The 20039-nt window shown below is 40.2% G+C and overlaps 1 protein-coding gene across 9 annotated transcripts in view; it reads right to left on the reverse strand.

The window, feature by feature from the left end:
* Positions 1-13822, reverse strand: part of ERBIN (erbb2 interacting protein) — a 110758-nt gene extending 96936 nt beyond the window's left edge. For 8 of the 9 annotated variants that reach the window (XM_042875114.1, XM_042875113.1, XM_042875115.1 and 5 more), the window contains exon 1: positions 13308-13579. The gene's annotated coding sequence lies outside the window, so the exon portion shown is untranslated. Of the gene's footprint in view, positions 1-13307; positions 13580-13795 lie in introns of those variants that run through there. The other variant, XM_042875112.1, reaches the window with a different exon arrangement.
* Positions 13823-20039: the final 6217 nt, after the last annotated feature.

A 20039-nucleotide genomic window follows, 5' to 3' on the forward strand; every position in this document is an offset into this window, starting at 1 on the left:
AAAAATAAAAATAAAAATAAAAATAAAAATAAAAATAAAAATAAAAATAGTTAACCATTCCAAATCTCAGTTCTGCAGATACTCCAGGCCACAAGAAGAAGCAAAGTTATAGTCTACGTAATGCTATGTCAGCAGTTGTACATTTGAAGGTCAGAACTAAAAGAAATACCTATAGGATGTGGTCTAAGTGAAAGACAACCTTTTCAGCAAATACTGTAAATATTTTTGTGACAAAATATTAATTTTCATAAATCTAAAGTAATGCTTTATATGTTAGTAACATCTAGCTTTACATTCATTAAACAAACAAAACTATATCATACAGAAGAGACCATCACCCCTAACATGTCAAACTGTGGCTGTTGTTTTTTTTGTCTTGGTTTGTTTTTCATATAAATAAACTAGGAACTAATTCTTAAATTCAAAAGCAACCAATACCAGAAAGCACTTTATTAGTAAACGTTCCTGGTTAAGAATTTTAGCTTTTCAGCTGGTGTGGACTAATACTATATATATTAATATATATAATATAAATAGAAATATAATACAAATATATAAATATAATACTAAGGCTAAAATAATCCCGTAGAAAATGAATACCAAGTTTTAATTCAAAACCTTTTTTTTTTTTTTTTTTTAAATAGCAAATAGATTTGTAAAAAGAAACAAAGTTGTGAAATACACAGTTGGGCCACTGCATCTCCCATCTGTCCTATTGCCACTCCATATCAGATAGACCTACTACTTAGAGAAGGATGCAACCCATTCCCAATTTTAAAAAGTGAAACAATTTATGCCATGTTAAGTCCTTGTAATAAAACAACTACTGGGGAACGTTTAGCTGTTCAGATGTAAAGCAAGTCTAATAGTTTGTATGGATGAAACCAGTGTCTCTGCAGACCACATGAGATTTGAATTCAAGTTAGAGTGAAATGCACACCTAACATAATTCTGATAAGAAACGGATAAAAATTCCACAGAACTCTCTTCTATCCTGCTTGCAAATCTACAGTCAGTCTTTGACAGCCTAAGGAGAAGGGATACTTTCAAAAGGAAAACACTAGGAAGGATGAAACAAAGCATAACAATCAAGATGCTATTATAAACCAGAACATAGAGCAGATTTGAGTTGCAAACTATCTCACAAAGGGTAAAATTCACAATAAGATAATTGTTACAAAGGGTAAAATTCACAATAAGATAATTGTTTACTTAAGATGTTTTTAGAGAGAGAGACTCACTAAATATGAGAAGTTGGCTCTACATTGCTACCAATAACATATACATGTTAGTAGAAAATCTGGAGTGAACTCCAGAGGAAGAATAAATAAATCAGTGGACTCCATAGTTTTGTTTACCTATTAAAACTATAAGTGATGAGAACTGAAGTTGTTCAAACAAAAAAAGGACAGAAGTAAACCATGGACCTGATGGAAAATTTCTTCATGTCATTACTTCTGATACTTTCTAAAATTCAGTAGCTACAGGACAGAGTTGCAGCCACTGATAAATATGGAGAGGAGTAGAAACAATGGAATGTATCGTGCTTGAACAGGAAAGGCTTTCCTATGCATAACAGGACCAACATTTGTTCATAAAACACAAAATTTCTTGGTTAGAATGAAGACAGCTGCCATGCTGCAGACAATTAAGGCAGAGAAAGAAGACATTTTCATTCCTATTTATGCTCTCTACAGAATCTCTCCTAGCTATATGATATATACTGATAGAGACTACTACTATACTGAAGAGAGCTGGTGAGACCAGACAAAATAATACATCACAGTCAGGGAAAACTGGTAGAGTGGCAAAACAAATCTGAAAGCACACAAGAACTGAAATGAGGTGGACCTAAACACACAGAAGTAACTGCAGAAATTCTTATGGGCTGTACATATTGTCTCAGCACATGAACACTTTCTTGGTAGCATCATTACCATGGAAAAGCTAAAGACTCCAAGAAGCAACAGAGAATTCAAAAGAGAAACACCAACATTTCTTCTTCAGTTCAGAAGACAAGATTAGCAAGATTGCACTCCACTTCAAGACAGATCTGTTAATCTTGCATACCTACACACACATTTATACAAAAAGAATACAGAAATTATTATGGCTTCAGCTACAGCCAAGTTTTAGGTGAAACTATCTCATTATTAAATGCTTGATTTAAATAAATCCATGCTTGCCACAGCTATGAAAATACTTCCTCAACTCCCTCCTCCTTCAGGGTGCTATCACAAGACAGAACGACACTGAAGACCTCATGTAAAAAATTAACCTCAGTGAATTATCTAACTGTATGACTAGTGGCAGAAGAAAAAAAACATTCAGAAAGTACTGCTTTAAACATACACGCTGTTTCTCTGGGTTAAAGACAGCTACAAAATTAAAGTTTTCAAATTACTTGAGAGCAGAAGCAAAATCTACAAATTTAGAATTGGAAACTGAAACAAAGTGACCACCACCCTCTTTGCAAACAAGGAAGTAAGATACAACAAAATGCCCTCTACCATGAGTTTGCTTCCTTATCATGAAATCCTGCAATACATGGAGCTATTATTGAATGTTTTCACTTCCCATCTTGAGAACTTGCTGAAATTGCAGAGTTAGGGCAGAAGTGAAAAATTAACAGCAGGAGACATTAACAATGCTGTTTCTCTACCTGCAATATCAAGCAAATACATACATCTCTCTTCAGAAGGTAAAGAAAAGCATGTCACCAGCCATAACAAATTAAATAAATGGTCTTATATGCCGTGCACATGCCTAAATATTCAAAAATTAAAATATTCTTTTTCATATACAACACCCCTACTGATAGCCTTTAAGTTTCCATTTCAGTATACAGCACGTGTTAATAAAAAAAGCAAAGGTATAGGGAAATGAACAGTAAAGAAAATACCAAAAGCCTAACCCAGCAATTAATACTTAATACTACTCTCAATACATACAACACTAAGTCCTTTTAACCCCCCAGTTTGTGAGGGTAGGGGAACAGATTTGAAAAGCATAGCTAACATATTCTGTTTTGCATGAGTGTGAAATTTTTATTCATTTGACATATGTTGCTTCCTGAATGAATTTAATATATTTTGGTATTCCAGCACAAAACTGCTCTCATCATATTTGGCACTTCATGTACAATGTAGCCAGGAAACCACTCCTTACACTACTCAGCCATCTGCAGCAGATAGTAAAGGTTTTTAAGCAAGCAAGCTGCACTGTTGTAAATATGCAGTATTTCAGTATAAAAGTTCTCATCTGTTAACTAGACTTTTCCCGCAGATAAATTCATGAAACACATAGCAGTACAACACAAATTAACATGGTAAAGGGGAAAGAAAAAAGAAAATTTCCATCAGAAGATCGACAGTTAATTTTTTTTTTTTTTTTTTTTTTTTTTTACAATGTGCAGTCTGTATATTAAAAACAAAAACCTGATGTCCTGCTTCATATGCACCCCACTCCAAAAACATAATTACCAAAACTTCTAGCTAAAATTAGGATGATCAAACAAAGGTCAGACGAACATAGTAGGCTCAAAAAAATAAGAGACTGAGAACCAGAAATCAGAGACTGGAAACATGAGAGGAAGAACTATACCAAATACCTTGAAGCTAATAACAAAGCAGATAAGCTGCCCAGAAAACTCCTGCACCACATATAAACAGGTTACACAACTCAGCTGGTGGTGAAAGTAATACAAGCGGAAACCCACTCACAGAACACAGTTTAAAAGACAGGAGTGCTTGCAGAGGCACATATTCAATCCCCATTAGGGACTGCTCTATTGCAAAAAAAACAAAAAAACAACAACAACAACAACAAAAAAAAACAAAACAGATACTACTACAAACACAAGTATAGATGCATTCTGAAAGACAAAATGCTGTAATGAAATGCAGTGCTTAAAGAAACAGAACATGCAAAAGGAGTTTGAGTTTTCTTTTGAATGCTCTGTCTTAAAGAGCATTTCTGTCATTATTCCGCTACCCATCTCAGCAAGTCAGTTTATTTTTTGCCTTCCCATATGTTTTTACGAAATGTTGTACTGGAAAAGCAAGTTTATATTTGCAGTTAAGCTTTAAAAAGCACTTTTTTCACTGTTTCGGTAAGGAATAGCCAGTCTATTTCAATAAAGAGAATTAAAAATAAAAATCAGTATTTTCCAGATTCAGTGTACCTTCTCCTTCTAGTTTACACAATAATAATGATACATACTAGGCCAAAACCCCTCTCAGCAGCATTAGTGTCTTGGACAAACAAACGAATGCCTGAACTTTATTTTTTTTCTTCTTATACATTCATACATACATACATAAATCCTCATCTATATCAATCAGCAATTACAATTTTGGTATACAAGAATTACTTTTCTTTGCCTGAGCCATGGTTCTAAATACAAGACTTTTCAAGAAGTCTCCCACGTGGTGAAGCACTATTTTTCTTGACCCGTATTTAGCTTTACTTTTAGAACATGCAACTTCAGTTTTGCCAATTTGTAATCTCTTTTCACTCCTAACACAGTAACTAAGCATGTAAGTGAAGTTATTTTTCTCTTTATGTACTGTTGTGTTATTCCATGCTAACAGACTATGATCAGACTTTAAAAAAAAAAAATCAAAAACCACAATAAGTTTTATTTTAACGCATCAGGTGTTCTGAAGATTAGATAAGAAAACGTTAGAACAAAGTTTAAAATATATATGTTTTCTTAAGTGGTTTCCAATGTATTTTTTGTCTCCTTAGATAGTGAGGAGTAGTAGTTTACAGTTCACAATTAAAAAAAATAATAATTGAAGAATTATTTGGAATTTAGACAACTACACTGAAGGACAAGTTCCCTGTAACCAAATTATCAAAGTTGTTAATACAGCTTAAATAGAGAAAAAGTTTTCACCAATAAGAAAGTTTAAACAATTCATTCTTCCTTCCCATCACAGTGCAAATTACAGCCTCAAAACTTCCACTTAACTTCCCTAAATCCCATGCTTTTTTAGTAGGAGGAAAATAGTTACTTCAGTGGCACCAAAGAAATATTTTAAGAAGTAGGGCAGTGCTTTACTAATTGGCTGCTGACGTAATAAGCCTTTTTTCCTCACACTAGGAAAAAGACCTGAAGAAGACAGAGTGGAAATTCCAGAAAAATTCTTAACTGTGATTTCAAATAACTTTAATTATCCAATAGGTACTTCTCCCCTCAGACGCTTCAATGATTAAAAACAAGTTTATACAAGTTTCAGGAAAATTAATAGCATTCCCATGCTAAGGTCATTCCAAAAAAGATATTTCAAATTCGGAAGTTGAAATCTAACACTATTAGTATTTAACACAAATTGAATATCTTGTTATCTATGAATCTGAAATGATTGAACACCTAATTGAATTCAGTAGCAACAGGCAGGGACTTACTACACCTGGGACAGATGGAAGTGAGTGCACTGTTTCTGAAAGTCTGGGTTACAGTTTGCTGCTTCGTGACCAGGTTTTTTGAAGTAGAGGTAAGAGAAAAGTAAGAATGAGATCTAAAAGTAACTGTGAGTAGAGATTCACTTCTCTTCCATCCTGTAATCCTGTTTTAATTCATTCTCTTTACAGGGCCATCATCTTTCCCATGAGTTGTCACAGACTGCTACTGTACAACCAGTTCAGTAACAGCAATGTCATGAAGGAATACAGAACACTGGAAATCCTGACAATGCCTCTCCTTCCTTTTTACCAGTACCGAACAGGAAAACTCCACAAAAACATTTGCCTGCTCCACCTTTCTCTAGTAAAAGCAGCACTGCAAGAAGAACACAGGAATGCCACAATCCTCAGCACCTTTGCTTTGCTTCAGTGAAGCAAGACAAAAGTGCTGCTTGAAAAGATGAGGAGCTCACTCAGATAAATACAAATGAAGAAGTAAATTTGTCTCATCTAAGTCTATTAAGGGTCATTTTAATTTTACCTTGCTTTTTTAGTTTTTGTATTGTCTATGTTTTAAATTTCTTAGATGAAATTTCTGGTAAGAGACCTGAAGTATGGAAGTCTACATTAAGAATAATGCACTGGAAGAACAGGATTTTGTAACACCCACAGAAAGCTCCCTCCTATATAGAACATTGTTTCAGGAAAAAAAAAATCTCTTAAAATAAGATGCCAATGATGCACTGTAGTTAAACAATAGCATAGTAAAAACAGTAAAGCTCCAGTGGTTTCTCTCTCCCATGTCAGTGTTTCTGATCTTATCTATCAGAATTAGTGCCAGATGGCACGCCAAATTCAGAGGCCCAATTGATTTCCCCTTCCTGCCACATTCCCAGACAGGATGGGAACACACAGGTTTAAGCATCTTTCTCCTCTTTCCACTTACAACTGAAGCCTTAAGTTAATTTTTTCCTTCAGGAAAACTAAAAAAAAAAAAAAAAAAAAAAAAAACAACACCCATACATGAACCAACAAAAATTACCTTGAAGTCAAATTTTACATTTTTTTCCAAGTACTATTTAGCATTCTTCACTCTATTCCCTGTGTCTGCAAATTCTTCCCCCAGAAAGTAATCTACTGAAAAATTCACTAGTATTTTCCTTTACTTAGAATAAATAATCCTACATAAGTTTAGTAGAGCTGAATTAAACCGTACAAACACTGGATAACTGTGACTAACTATGAGTCACAGAGATGTGAACTTAAGGAATTTTCTCTCACTAGTCAGCTCAGAAACAAAACGAAAACAAACAAACAAAAAAGCGCAGCTCAGAATTTAAAGATCCATGGTTTCAGAGCTAATATCACAAATGATCATGAGAGCAGAAATCCAAAATGAGTATGCTCTCCTAGGAAGAGCTCACTACCAAGATGACCTTCCAGGTCACCATCAAGTCATTTGCCACTGCAAAAAGATATACAAGCAGCATCTCGAGAGTGTAAGATAACAGCTGTAAGCACATTCATCTTCCCTCAGTGCACCCATCCATTAGAAGAAAGGGAAAACAAGTGAATTCAACACCTGCAAGTTATACTCTGTAGCACAAGTGGCTGTAGAACACTAAGGTCAGGAAGGCCCTAGGCTTTTTTCCTGTCACAATTTTCACTTTACTTTTATTAAAAATATATACCTTGATCTTGGAAATACTTATCTAGCCAAGCTTTTCTTTTACTTGGACCGCAAGTACAGATAAGCACATGCAGATTATTAAACATAACAGAGAAAGAAATAATAATAAGAAATTAGTATAATTATTTAAGAGTTCTCTGATATCCTATTTCATATAATCTACCCCTATTCCATTTTCAGGGTTACCTGTAAATGAAAACAGAAGAACTGCAGTAATCATAGAACCACAGAATGGTTTGGGTTGGAAGGGACCTTTAAGATCACCTAGTTCCAATCCCTTGCTATAGGCAGGGACACCTCCCTCTAGACCAGGTGGCTCAAAGTCCCATCCAGCCTGGCCCTGAACTCTTCCTGGGTGGGGGCATCCAAAAGTTCTCTGGCAACATGTTCCAGTGTCTCACCACCCTCACAGTAAGGAATTTCTTCCTAATACTTAGTCTAAATCTGTCCTCTTCCAGTTTAAAATATTTCCCTTCATCCTGTCACCTGCCCTTCTAAAGAATCCCTCCCCAGCTTTCCTGTAGGCCCCCTTCAGGTACTGGAAGGCTGCTATAAGGTCTCCTTGAAGCTTTCTCTTCTCCAGTCTGAATAGTTACAGCTCTCTCAGCCTGTCTTCATAGTAGAGGTGCTACAGCCCTCTCATCTTTGTGGCCCTCCTCTGGACCCCCTCCAACAGCTCCATGTCCTTCTTGTGTTGGGAACTGTATACAGCACTCCAGGTGGGGTCTCATGGGAGCAGAATAAGAGGGATAGAATCATCTTCCTCGACCTGCTGGCCACACTTTTCTTGGTGCAAACCAGGACAGTTGGCCTTCTGGGTTGCAAGCACACATTGCTGTCTTGTGCTGAATCTTCCATCGGCCAACATACCCAAATCCTTCTTCTCAAGGCTGCTCTCAAGCCATTCTCTGCCCAGTCTCTATCTGTGCTTTGCACAAGTCCAGACAGATGACATCAGTTGCTCTTCCTTATCCACTGACGCTCTAACTCCATCATGAAAGGCCACCAAGTTTGTCAAGCATGACTTGCCTTTGATGAAGTCATGTTGGTTACCACTGATATTAATTTTGCTGACAAATTACTGACAACTGGGATCATTTTCAGAGCTATCACTTCTTCCCTCAAAAAGATTAATTCCAAGATCACTACAGTAAAGTGCAGAGAAAAAGCAGCAGCTCTCAAAACGTTCTATTTCCTAGCAGCCTACCAGAAACATTCCAAATGAGTCTGGAAATGCTTTCCATCATCCAAACACTAAAAATTACATCCATGGCAAAAACATTCTGATTTTTGCTGAACCTGCAACTTATGTTCAAAAGAATCTGGTGCTGCGTTTCAGACACTATTCAGATGTAGATCATTTTTACATCCAGTTTTCCAGGGATATAGATAGAATTTCAGATATTTTAAATTCAGCATTGATAACCAAATGTATCTGAACAAAGAGAGAAAGTCGCTGGCCACTTCACAGAATCCTTTTGAAATCAGAATTGCACTAGAAACTTTTCATGCAAGTACTCTTGTACGCTTTCGTACACTACTTTTGTACACTACATCAGAGCTTCCTCTAAGCCTAAAGCTAGCAACCAGCACAACTGAGACAAGAGGTAGACACTGAGCACAACCAGCCCACAGGAAGGCATCTACTTCAAAAACAGAATTTTACCTTCAAGAGAGCATAACACTCAACACTTCAAACAAGTAGTCCCTTCCTATCTGTTCCCAGAAATTCTGCTCACACAGCTGCAGTCTCTCCCACTGGAAGTGTGATAATGCAGAACAGTCAAACAGACATAGTTCAAGTAGTAAATTATTTATCTCTGTTTATTCCACCTTTGCAAGTTTCATGACAAAGACTACAAGACAAGAAGTGCAGGAATGTACATACTGAACTACACAAAAAGAGAACTGAACATTATGAGATCATTATAAGCTTATAACAATGTTCAGTTTTGCTCATACACCTAGTGAATTCTTAACCGACCACTCTGAGATTACCAACCTGCAATTTCTTCCAGTTGTTACTCCTGCAAAGGCGTTTACACAGAAATGAGAATTAGAATCAAAAAGTTTGCTTATAGCAGCTGCTTCAATTTGCATATATATTATAGCTTTATACTTGCAGAACTTAGAGTTACAGAGAGCTGGAGAACCCATAGCTTCATTTTAAAAAGATACAAAGATGTATAATATCATATTTAAAATTTGGGAAACTAGGCAGAAGTTGTACATTTTTGAATCATTCATCTTTGAGGTACCTTCATTCTTACAAGGACAGATGCTGTCTTTATTATTTTAAGTAACCTTTTAGGTCTAGACCAGGCATGTTCAAAGTACAGCACAGGACATTCCAACCTGCAACTGCCACCTGAAACACACCATCACACTGGCAGCTCTGCCCCACTGAGTGGCCTGGTCCAGCCCCAGCCACACACTCATTGCTCACAGCAGCCAAACACCACTGTCTGGGCTGAAATCAGGGCAGAGGGAGAGTACAGGGCAGTGCTAATTCAAGTTACACCAAATAATTGCACATTCCCTGCTTCTACATCACCTTTACAGAAAATACAGACAAAATTAAACAAAGAGTAATAAGTCAATAGCTGTACTGAAATAAGTATCAGAGGGAAAAAAAAAAAAAACCTTAAGAGCAGATGATGAAGAACATTACCAAAAAAGTAGAATAGTCCCACGGTTACTACGTAAAAATACTAGCAACTTCATTACAGCAATATTTACCTCTCCTATTCTTCTTACACGGAAAATGATTTATAGATCTCTACCAAATCAGCATCCTCACTTTCAAAAATTAGTTGTTACAAAGTTATACTCGCAACACATGAACAGTGAATTTTTAATCAGAAGTTAAAGCTGTATTTTAGTAGCCATCTTTTTACTAATTAAAAATTTCACAGAAAAATAAAAATGAAAGAAACCAAGTACACCAAGTCCAGTTAAGCTCTCACCTGTTTCCTCAAACCAAATAAAGCTGCCGAATAATTAATAGTTACTGAAGTACAATAGACACTGTTTTTTATTGATCTTTACACGGCAAGAGACAGTGTGCCAGCTGTGCTGACTGTGGGTTCTGCATGCCACCTTCACAGTTCGAAACTGCAGAGGCACACAGCAGCTGCTACCCAGGATGAAGAGAACAGTTAAGACTGTGGGAAACTCATGTGAAGCTCTGACCAGCCTCCTACCCCAAACACCACCAAAAATGTAGTTCTTGTCCAGAACTGGACCAGAGTCTGCCAACACAGAATTGTTCACATTACCACGACACTAGAAAAAAAAAAAAAATCTTTATGTACTCAAAACATGAAACAAAACTCCAAATCAGTTCAACTTCTCTAAATGTAGAAAAGTAGCTTTTACTTATAAGTGGTGTTTTGGACTTACAGGTGTTACAAAGATTCTAGGCTAGCAAACTAATAGGTTACCACAACAGTGTACTTTTTAAGCTTGAGAAAATAATGAAATCAGTAAATAGTTAATAAATAACTGATTAACAAATTATTTAAAGTTTTCATTCTGATATGAAAAGTATTGTCTGACACAGTTTTACTTTAAAAGCTAACAAATGCAAAATAGCAATGTATCTGAACCTTCATTTTCCAGATAATTCAGACTTAAACCTGTATTGACTGTTAACATCAACACCTACATGCTCACAAAATGAAACAGTTTTTGTATCCCTAAGAGCAGTTTTCCTGTCCGCCTGACCAGTTACTCATACGGAAGAGGTTAGATCTGTAAACGTCAGATGGTCTTTTAGCTTATTCCATAGGGAGAACTTTCTGAAAGATGACATATCAAGCATTTGATCTTTACATAACATTTTCCCCAGAGGATTTTCCTTTTTGTTTGTAAGCAGGAAGAATAAAAACAGAACAAAAAGCCCAAAGCAGACAGGTAATGATTCATTACACCCCAACAGGAAAGTTGAGTTGAAGAATCCTGCTCCCATCCCTTTCTATTTCTAGAACCTACTGCTAACATGGTAAGTTAAATGCATGTTACACATATGCGCCCTACCTAATGAGGATCCTCCAAGCATGGCCCTCCTCACTCAGATCGGTGATCTCTGAACCAACTCCACCAAGGACAAAGCATAAATTGGTTTTCTTACACCAGTCTACTACACCGGCCAACTTTCAGAACATCACATTTATATCAAATATTATGTACTGTCTGACTTATTAGTAATAAAACTACACTCATACTTTTGCTAAGACCATTCAAACAACATACAGTGGTCACTGTGATAATCATATTCCATAGCGTGCCATATCCTGTAATTTCCACCTTGTTCACTAAACATACCTACATAAAATTACTAATGTTTACATGAGCTTAATTTAACTCATAAGCAAGGAACGGCCAGGTAAAAAGAATGTTTCCCCAAGCCATCAACACTTACCTATGAATGTGCTGCTCCAAATAATGCGAGCTGCCACGTGTATGTTTGCATCATTTTTTTCATAACACAAATACCAATGTCAGCCTAATTCAGTTGAGATGGTTGATCTCAAGGAAGAATACACTCCTTCATAACTTCTAAGCTATGTTAATGACATGAATGGTATTCTGTGATATAACGATTAGCTGTACGCAGTACTGAATTCCACTTTCATCATTAAAAAGAGCCTTATCCACAGCTACCATGGTGACAAAACACCAGCGTAAAAAGTTGCTGCTCCACTACAAGGATCTATTCTTCCCCACCACATTGAAAAATATCAAGTGCATCATGAGGAACACAAAAGGTCTGAAAAGAAACAAAATTGCCTCCATTAGAACACAGTCGTTTACAACTAAATTTGTCATGCACTGCTACAGTATCTATCCCCCCATGGAATCTCAAGTCATTACTGGGGCTAAAACACTGGCTTGGAAAGTGACCGTTCTTTGTAAAAAGATTACTCTATTTAGACTTCATTGCTTTTTTGCCAAGCACCACCCATATAAGGAAATCAAAGTTCACTGTCATTTATTCTGTCCAGCCCTTTCAGCCACCTCAGAATAACCTTTCTGCTGCTTAGAAAGGTAAGTCCATAAACAAGCCAAATCATCTACTTGTTATCAGCACCAGACACTACTTTAAGTCAGTTAAATGCTGACATTTGTCCTCATGCTCAATCAGACCGACAGAGCTGGATTAATAACTTTGCTCATTCCCTGCTATACAAGGTGCTGTTAAAGAGCTGTGCACGTAACAGTTCCAAGCAGTGCACAGAAGTGACTGTCCAACTCTTACAAACACCAGCACGCCTGGGATACAACAAACCAGAAGCACTGCAGCTGCCAAACACACTGGCTCAGGCAGGAGAGCACTATCTAGATAAGCCAGCAGAGCTACGGTTTCCAGTTTATGCAAGCATTCCCAATCACGAAGAGACTGACCAATAACTCCTCTGAGGCATGTGAGCGAGTCCGTGGTGAGCGACGCTGCTTTCACTACATGCAACCAGCAGGCTCCCGCGACAGGAGCAGCGCAGCAATAACAAAAACCTTACACCAGAACTTCACGTTCAGCTTCCCCTCTAAGAACTTCGGATGGGACGCTTAGACTTAAAAATAATAAAGCAGCGGGGTTGCGTTCAGCCGGGGCCCGGCGGCACGCTGCTAAGCGGTCAGGGACCAGCACGCCTTTCTTCTTTCGGACGGAAGCCCTCGAGACGCGCAGAGCGAAAGGCAGCGCAGCGCGGCCGTCCCGGGGCTGGGCGGGGGCTCCTTCCTGGGGCCGCCCGGCTCCTGCCAGCACCCCGGAACAGAGCGGGCGGCGGGCACGGGGCGCGCGGAGCCTCGGAATCTTCCGATTAAAGAAAAACGTCTGCCTCCTCCGGAACTTTCTAATTTGCCGAGAACTTAACCACGCTGCGATCATTCGCAAGGGCAGGACGCGCAGCACCGAGCCGACCGCCTCCAGCCCAACACCTCCCGCAAACAAAGAAACTTCTGTGCCCGCGGAGCTCGGAACTTTCCGTCTCCTCGGGCTCCCCCCGCTCGCCCCCCCCCGGCGCGGCCGCTCCGTCGCTCACGCAGCGCGGCGAGACGGGGCCGCACAAAGGGCCGCGGGGCGAGGGGCCGCGCAGGCCGAAAACAGGATATCGGCACGGGGAGAGAGCGCCTTCCTGCCAATCCCCGCCTGGGCGGAGGGACGGCTCCGCCGCCGCCGACCCCGGGCCCTCTCGGTGCCGCTCACCTTGCCTCGGGCGTCCGAACCGGGTCTGGGCGGCCGCGAGTTTCTCCCGACCGCGAGGAAACGTATTAAATCCAATCGGGCGTTCCGACCGCTGAACGGGGAGAGAAGGGAGGGAAGGAGGGAGGGGAGCGGGGAAGAAGGGAGGGACAGAGAGAAAAAAAACCAACAGCTTTCGACGAGACGGGGGCGGCGGCTGCAGCGCGCCGAATGCGCGAGCGTGTATGTGTATGTGTATGTGTGTGTGTGTGTGTGTCTGTATGCGTGTGTCTATGCGTGTGCGCCTATATGTGTGTGCGTACGGGGGAAGGGCTCCTCCCGGCGCCGCACTCTGCCCCAAGGCAGCCCCGCCCTGCGCCGCGACCACCCAGCAGCGACGGCGCCCCCGCCCCAGTCTCGCGGTCCCTGCCTGCCCGCCCGCCCGCCGCCTCAGCCCGGGCTGCCCCGCCGCCCTCCCGCCCCCCCCCAGGGCGCGACGCCGCCCGCCTCACCTGCCCGCCCGCCGCCGCCCTCTCTCCCCGCCTCCTCTCGCACGCTTCCCCCTTCTCCTCCGTTCGGCCTCCCGCCCCTCCCCGGCCTCGGCGGCGGCGGCGACGAAGCCGCGGGAACGCCCCGGGGGGTGGCGGTAAGGACGCGACAGAGGAGCGTACGAGACCGAGGCCGCCGCACCCCTGCGGCTGCCGGCGCCGCGCACCGCCGCCCGGGACGGGGCAGAGAGGGGGGGAGGCACGGCGGGGGCGGGGCGAGAGCGGGGCCGGGGCCGTGGGAGGCGGTGGAGAGGGGCGGGGGTGCGGCGGGAGCGCCTACGCTGGGCTGCGGCGGGGGAGGGGCGCGCGGATCGGCCGCCGCGGCCGCCGAGCCCTACCGGCCGCCCCTCCCCCGCGCCGGCGTGGGGCTGAGAGCGGGAGGCGGCGGCGCAGCCAATCCCGGGCCAGGGGCATCGTGAGGGACGGGCCGAGGGGCCAATGACACCCCGCGGGGAGCGGGAGCGCGCCGTGGAGGAATGAGGCGGAGGGGGTGGAGGGCGCAGTCTGGGCTCGGGCCGAGGCGGGGCGGGGTAAGCGGGCGCGCGGAGGCTCGCGGGGTGAGCGGGAGCTGTTCGCGGGCCGGGCCGGCTTCGTCGGCCGGTACGACCGAGAGACAAGGGCGAGAGGTGAAGGCACTAGAGAGGATGGAGACGCGCCTCGTTCCCCTCCTGTAGGAGCGCATCAGTTGTTGAGACAAATTCAGTCCCGAACGGCAAATGATTTCTTGGGCATAAGCAGCTCGGCTTCTTAATCTAATAATGACAGATATTACCTTAAAATGGTGAAAATATTGATCACGAAGCAGGCTGTCTGGCATGCATGGCGGTGCTGGCTGAGGGCTCCAGAGACCAGTGGTGAAAGAGCCACGACCTGCCCCACTGCGCCGTGCACAGGCAGGTATGCTGAGGCCTGCAGTACAGGTGTATTTCTAGGTACGTCAGCCCACTGTACAACTACACAGCCGTGCTGAAAGGCTGTCAACCACAGCAGCTAGTGGTGTACAAATAGGTTGGAAAAGCAGCCGCAGCTCTACAGCGTTCACTCCTGTTTGCTAGGTCTCAGCAGTGCACTGATGAGAATGTTTTTCTATTTAATTTCCCCGCTGTTTGAAAGAGGTGTTTGACACCCCATGGTGAGCACAATATGCCTCTGCGGCAGTCCTGGAGCCCCGGTTTTGCTCAGCCGCCAGGCAGAGCACTCTGCTGGCAGCAGGGAGGGATGTTCCTGCTGCTCACCTTATGTCCCTTAATTGTCTTCTGCAGGGACCACGCCTGAGGACAGAGATGCCTCTGCTTCTGTGCCCATTTAATCCTGGGCTTCTCTGCTGGACTGCCACCAACGCAGCTGTATTTTTGTAATCTTCTCACTTAGAAATGGACAAAATGCTGTAAAAAGCCAGTTTACGTGAGCCACTAACACCGTCAGCTTAGCACAGACCTTCGTCTGATTGTTAGCTTGTACAAGAAGTGAAGAAGCTTTTAAACCCTTGCTGCTCTCTCTGAAAGTAATTTCAGTGGTCTTCCATTCAGGATCATTAGTTGCTTCATTCGGATTCTGATGAAACTTTGTTAAACATGCAGCTGGACATATTTATATAAGCCCACTATGTTTAATGTTACTGTTATTTAAAAGTACTCAGCTGTGTGTGGGAGTTGCACATTCAAGAATTTAATTTGTATCCAGATATAGAAAACAAGCATGAGTTTCTACTAGGGTAATAATATTCACTGATTGTTTCTTCCCTTTTCTATGAATTCTCACTCCATCTTTACAGAGCATACAATCCTCTTTGGGGACTACAGCTGTGCCTGGATTTAAATAATTAAACTGAATTATAGATAACCATCAGAGTTTGTAAAAAATAGAATTGTATACATATTTCACAAAGCATTAAATCATCTTTGTTTTGAAAGAAAGAGAGAGAGAGAGAAAGAAAGAAAGGAAGAGAGGGAGAAAGAAAAAGAAGGAAAGAAAGAAAGGGCAAAACCACCATTTTGTTGTTGTTTAGAAAAGGTATTTTACTTAAAATAACTCCACTGTGGACTAAGACCAAGGTTGAGAGCTTCAGCTACTACTGTTAAAAACAGTGATAACAGATTTAGAATTTCCCACCATAATGCACTATACTGGTGTTTTAATAAAATTACCAATATTTTATCTCATGAGCAATTGATCATTCTGATCAAGTAACAAATAATGCATCCTTATCATAATTAATACAAATCTCTTTCTGTAACCTATGTCCTCCTTCATGAACTCTCCAAGGCACCTGTGTTGTGCATGACATTGTTGTAGCTTTTATTGGTGTGAAATTGTTCTTTGGCAAAGTTTGCTGCAAATTGCCCAATGCATTTACCAGTGCAGCTGGGTAACAGATGGGTGTGGGAAATTTATAGCAACTATTGTTCCCATGATGGATCAGGCATAGCTGTAACATTAGTTTCAGTGTAAGACACAATTTTGCTTACAGTTTTAGCCATCAAAAATAAAAGCCTAGCCAAAGATTACTGATACTATAGATAGCTGGACTACAGCTCCTGAAGGCATGTTGCACAGAAAAGATACAACTGTCTATGCAAACTAAAAAATACCAAGAGTTATCCCAGGGATTTAGAAGTGCTATAAATATCAAGACAGTATTTAGATTACAGCTTCAACGGAGTCCCCAGCAACATTAATTCCCAGGGTTGTTATCCCAGTTACCCTGTAATTACAGATTAAGTGCATAAAGTACAAAATATAGTTATATAATGAGTCTTCCAAGTGATACTCTGCAAGTGATCCCAGTGAAAGTTTAAACAAATTCTTTATACACAACTTCACATTAGACATAAAGTCCAAAATTCTCTCATTGAAATTTCTATTTTTGTATTTGAATAGCAATGTGAGTAAACACTGAGTAAACTAAACTGAAGCCCTGAGTGTTTAAATGGGCTAAGCAACACGTGTAGTTGTTCAGAGTGCTTACTGCTGGTTTTCCCTGTTCTTACAAATGTTGTTTGTTACATTTATGTCTTCAAACTTTTCTGGCTAGACTGAAAGGTAAGTACCTTTCAGAGTAAACATTTCTCATTAAATGCTGAGGTATGGGAACAGTGGATCTTAACTTGGTCAGAATTGGGACTTTTGGACATCATTGCAATACAAACATTAAATAACAATTACTGGAAGTCATAATTGCCTGAAAGACATAAAGAGACAATGGGTAGTCTTTTCTATAATTAGTGCATATTGAAGTTTTGCCATTTATTTTAGGGATACTCTATAATTTATGTTTGTCCATGATCCAAAGTAGAATATTTTGATTGATCTGATTCACAACAGGATTATACTGCAATTATACTGGTGAAATCAATTTAAACAACAACAATAATGCTATAATTCCCTGGCAATTAAGGCCCAGAAGTATGCTGTTACAAATTCCTCAATGTATAATGCCCATCTCCTATATTTTGAGAAGCTAATTAAACCATCTCTGTTCAGTTTAATGTTGAAACAATGAAAAACTGACACTAACTAAATACTGTGTTACGCCTTAGAAAGAAGTTTTTATCTATGCTGGGCTCTACAGTTTTCAAATAGTAAAATATCAAATATAGCAGTGAAAATAAATGTATTATGTAATTAAGTTTTACAGTATTACACAAATAGCACTAGGAAACCTTTGTAACACTACAACCTGTTTTGTATATGCTGTATTCCAGAAATGGTTAGGAATGTTTTAGAGTTATTTTTAAACATTTAATTGTGACTTTTTGTTTGTATTTCTCTTCCTTGGTTACCATGGGTGAGCTCCTGAATTCTGGCTGAGGAGCAGTTGGCATGGTGTTTTGTAAGGAGAAGAAAAGACAAAAAGGTGAAGTTAAGGCACCTTTACTCTCCTCTGATTTGGACTGTTTTGCTCCTGGGCAGTCTCCTTAGCACTGACTTTAAGCTATGCTGTAGCCTCTTAGCCTAAGAGCCTGTTTTGACAGCTGATGCCCTCACATAAATCCTGCACTGGTCAAAACAAACAGAAAGGAATGAAAACTGCAACCATGTCGTGTGAGGACAGGGACCTCTGTGGACTGTAGCCATCAATCCCTCACTCAGAAGCTCCTGCAGAGCTACTTCTGGCCACGCTCAAGACTTGAGTTAAACATGAAGTTGTCAAAAACGTGCTTAAAATGAGCTATTTTATCAATATTTTTTTGCTATAAACTCTTACCAGCTGCCCTTAGAAAGATTTTTGAATCCAAAAAATGTAGCAATTAATGCTGCTAAGGGTATTTGTGTCCAGAGGTTCTAATCAGACCATAAATAGCTGTTCTATCAAAAGTGAACCGTGCTAGCTCTATAGTAACTTCATAATATTTCTATGATAGTTAAATTGCTATTCCAAGGTCTGTTGTGCTGCATCCTGCAGGAAAATGATCATTCCTCTCTCTTCACTGTTAGAAAAGAATCTCTGTGGCAAGTTTGCTTAAAATTAGCAATGCTGGTGTTTTTAAACTAACAAAAACCCCTACGAATGAATTCTGGAATACCAAGTTGATGAACATGTAATGTGTAGCTGAACATTATAAATGTATAAAAAGTATCACTCCATAATTTTTCTATTTAGGCGTATTTATGATTATGATACCAATCATGCTAACCAATGAATAACTCCAAATTTCTGTAACTGTGGAATGAATTGCATTTATTTTACATTTTAAGACTTCGTGATGTGGGTCACTTCTTCATTTCTGTTTTGACCTTCAAGTTTTCTTATGAAGAAATACAGATCTGTTTGTTTTTAGCAACACAATTATATAATCTGCACAGTCCTTAATTTTCCTTGTTTGCCCATTCACCTCACTTTCTATGAATAATCTCAATGAAATACCGAGTCCTAAAAATACGTACATTCCCAGATGTAATGCTGGCTCAATTAAATTTAAAGCTCAGTTTCTTGTAGATGGCCATGTTTGAAACTGCACATTAAATCTCAATGAAGCAAATATAAAACATCACCTCTGTGTAGCCGGCATAACTGAAAAGAACTATAGACTTTTAAAATGTTTCTGTAGGAAGAACAGTTTTGCAGATGCTTTTTAAAATCTAAAATGAAGAATTTTTTTCTTTAGTTTTATCTGTCCTTAGTTTTCAGGCAAACAATAAAACTAGAGTAATAATTTAAATGTTTTAAGCCACGAATTTCATCTCTTAATTTCTTCCATCCAAAGGCAGGATTTTAATACAAATCTTAACTGGCAGACGTGACTAATATGCTATACATCAATAAGGAAGTACGACTTTCCGTGCCACAGAGGTGAAAATGTTATGGATCAACACATTTCCATGCCTACAAACAAGCAAATGCTCTCAGCAGAGAATGTCAATTTACTAAGTGCTTTGAGAAGAACACTTTAGTCCACAGCAGTAGTTATTCTGTAATATGATTTCTATAAATAATATACTTAAAATATTTTACTTAGTTAAGCTTAGATTGAGAAAATGCATAGATAGAATATTTGCATTTTCTAACTAACTAACCATGCTATTAACAAAAGAGCAGGGACCACAACTGAGCATCATGGCAGCAGCAACTCAACACATTTTCATGAACGTATTTCATAGTTTTGTAATTAGTGCACACTGAGATTAAGCAGACACACTGCTTTGGGGGGAAGTTGTCCCTTTGAATTTGCACTGAAAAAAAATTAGCCTAGCAATAAAAATAGCCTTGTTCTTTACTATTGATGAGACAAATCCACTTAAATCTATACACAGGTGGAACAGAAGCCTTTAGATTCAAGGAAAAACATTCAGTATAAACTACAGTTGTTGTAATGAGGCCCTTAGGGCACTGCTTTTCAACCTTATAGTTGCCTGTGTAAAGTGTAAATGTATTTATTTCCCCCTTCCTCCCAGACCCCTTTCATTTTCTGCAAAAGCGGGAGAATAAGTACACCAATTAAAAGTTTACCTAACTTCTGTGCATTTTGAGAGTGTACTTGTGATGCTCTGGATATTATGCCACGGTATTAGTGAGACAAGTTTTGTGGAAGAGGTAATCTTTAATTAGAAGAACTGGAGAAAGCAGACAAGCTTTAGGACTTGACTGGCATTCATTAATCAGATCTGACAAGTAGCAATCCAAACTAAATACAAGTTAGATGTGATTGTTCTTAGTATAATGAAACATTTTAATCAGTTTAACTATGGGAGAGAGAACAGTTGCTAA

This window comes from Lagopus leucura, unplaced genomic scaffold (genome assembly GCF_019238085.1).
Source record: "Lagopus leucura isolate 7727_CA_CO unplaced genomic scaffold, USGS_WTPT01 Super-Scaffold_100014, whole genome shotgun sequence".
Taxonomy (NCBI): Eukaryota; Metazoa; Chordata; class Aves; order Galliformes; family Phasianidae; genus Lagopus; species Lagopus leucura.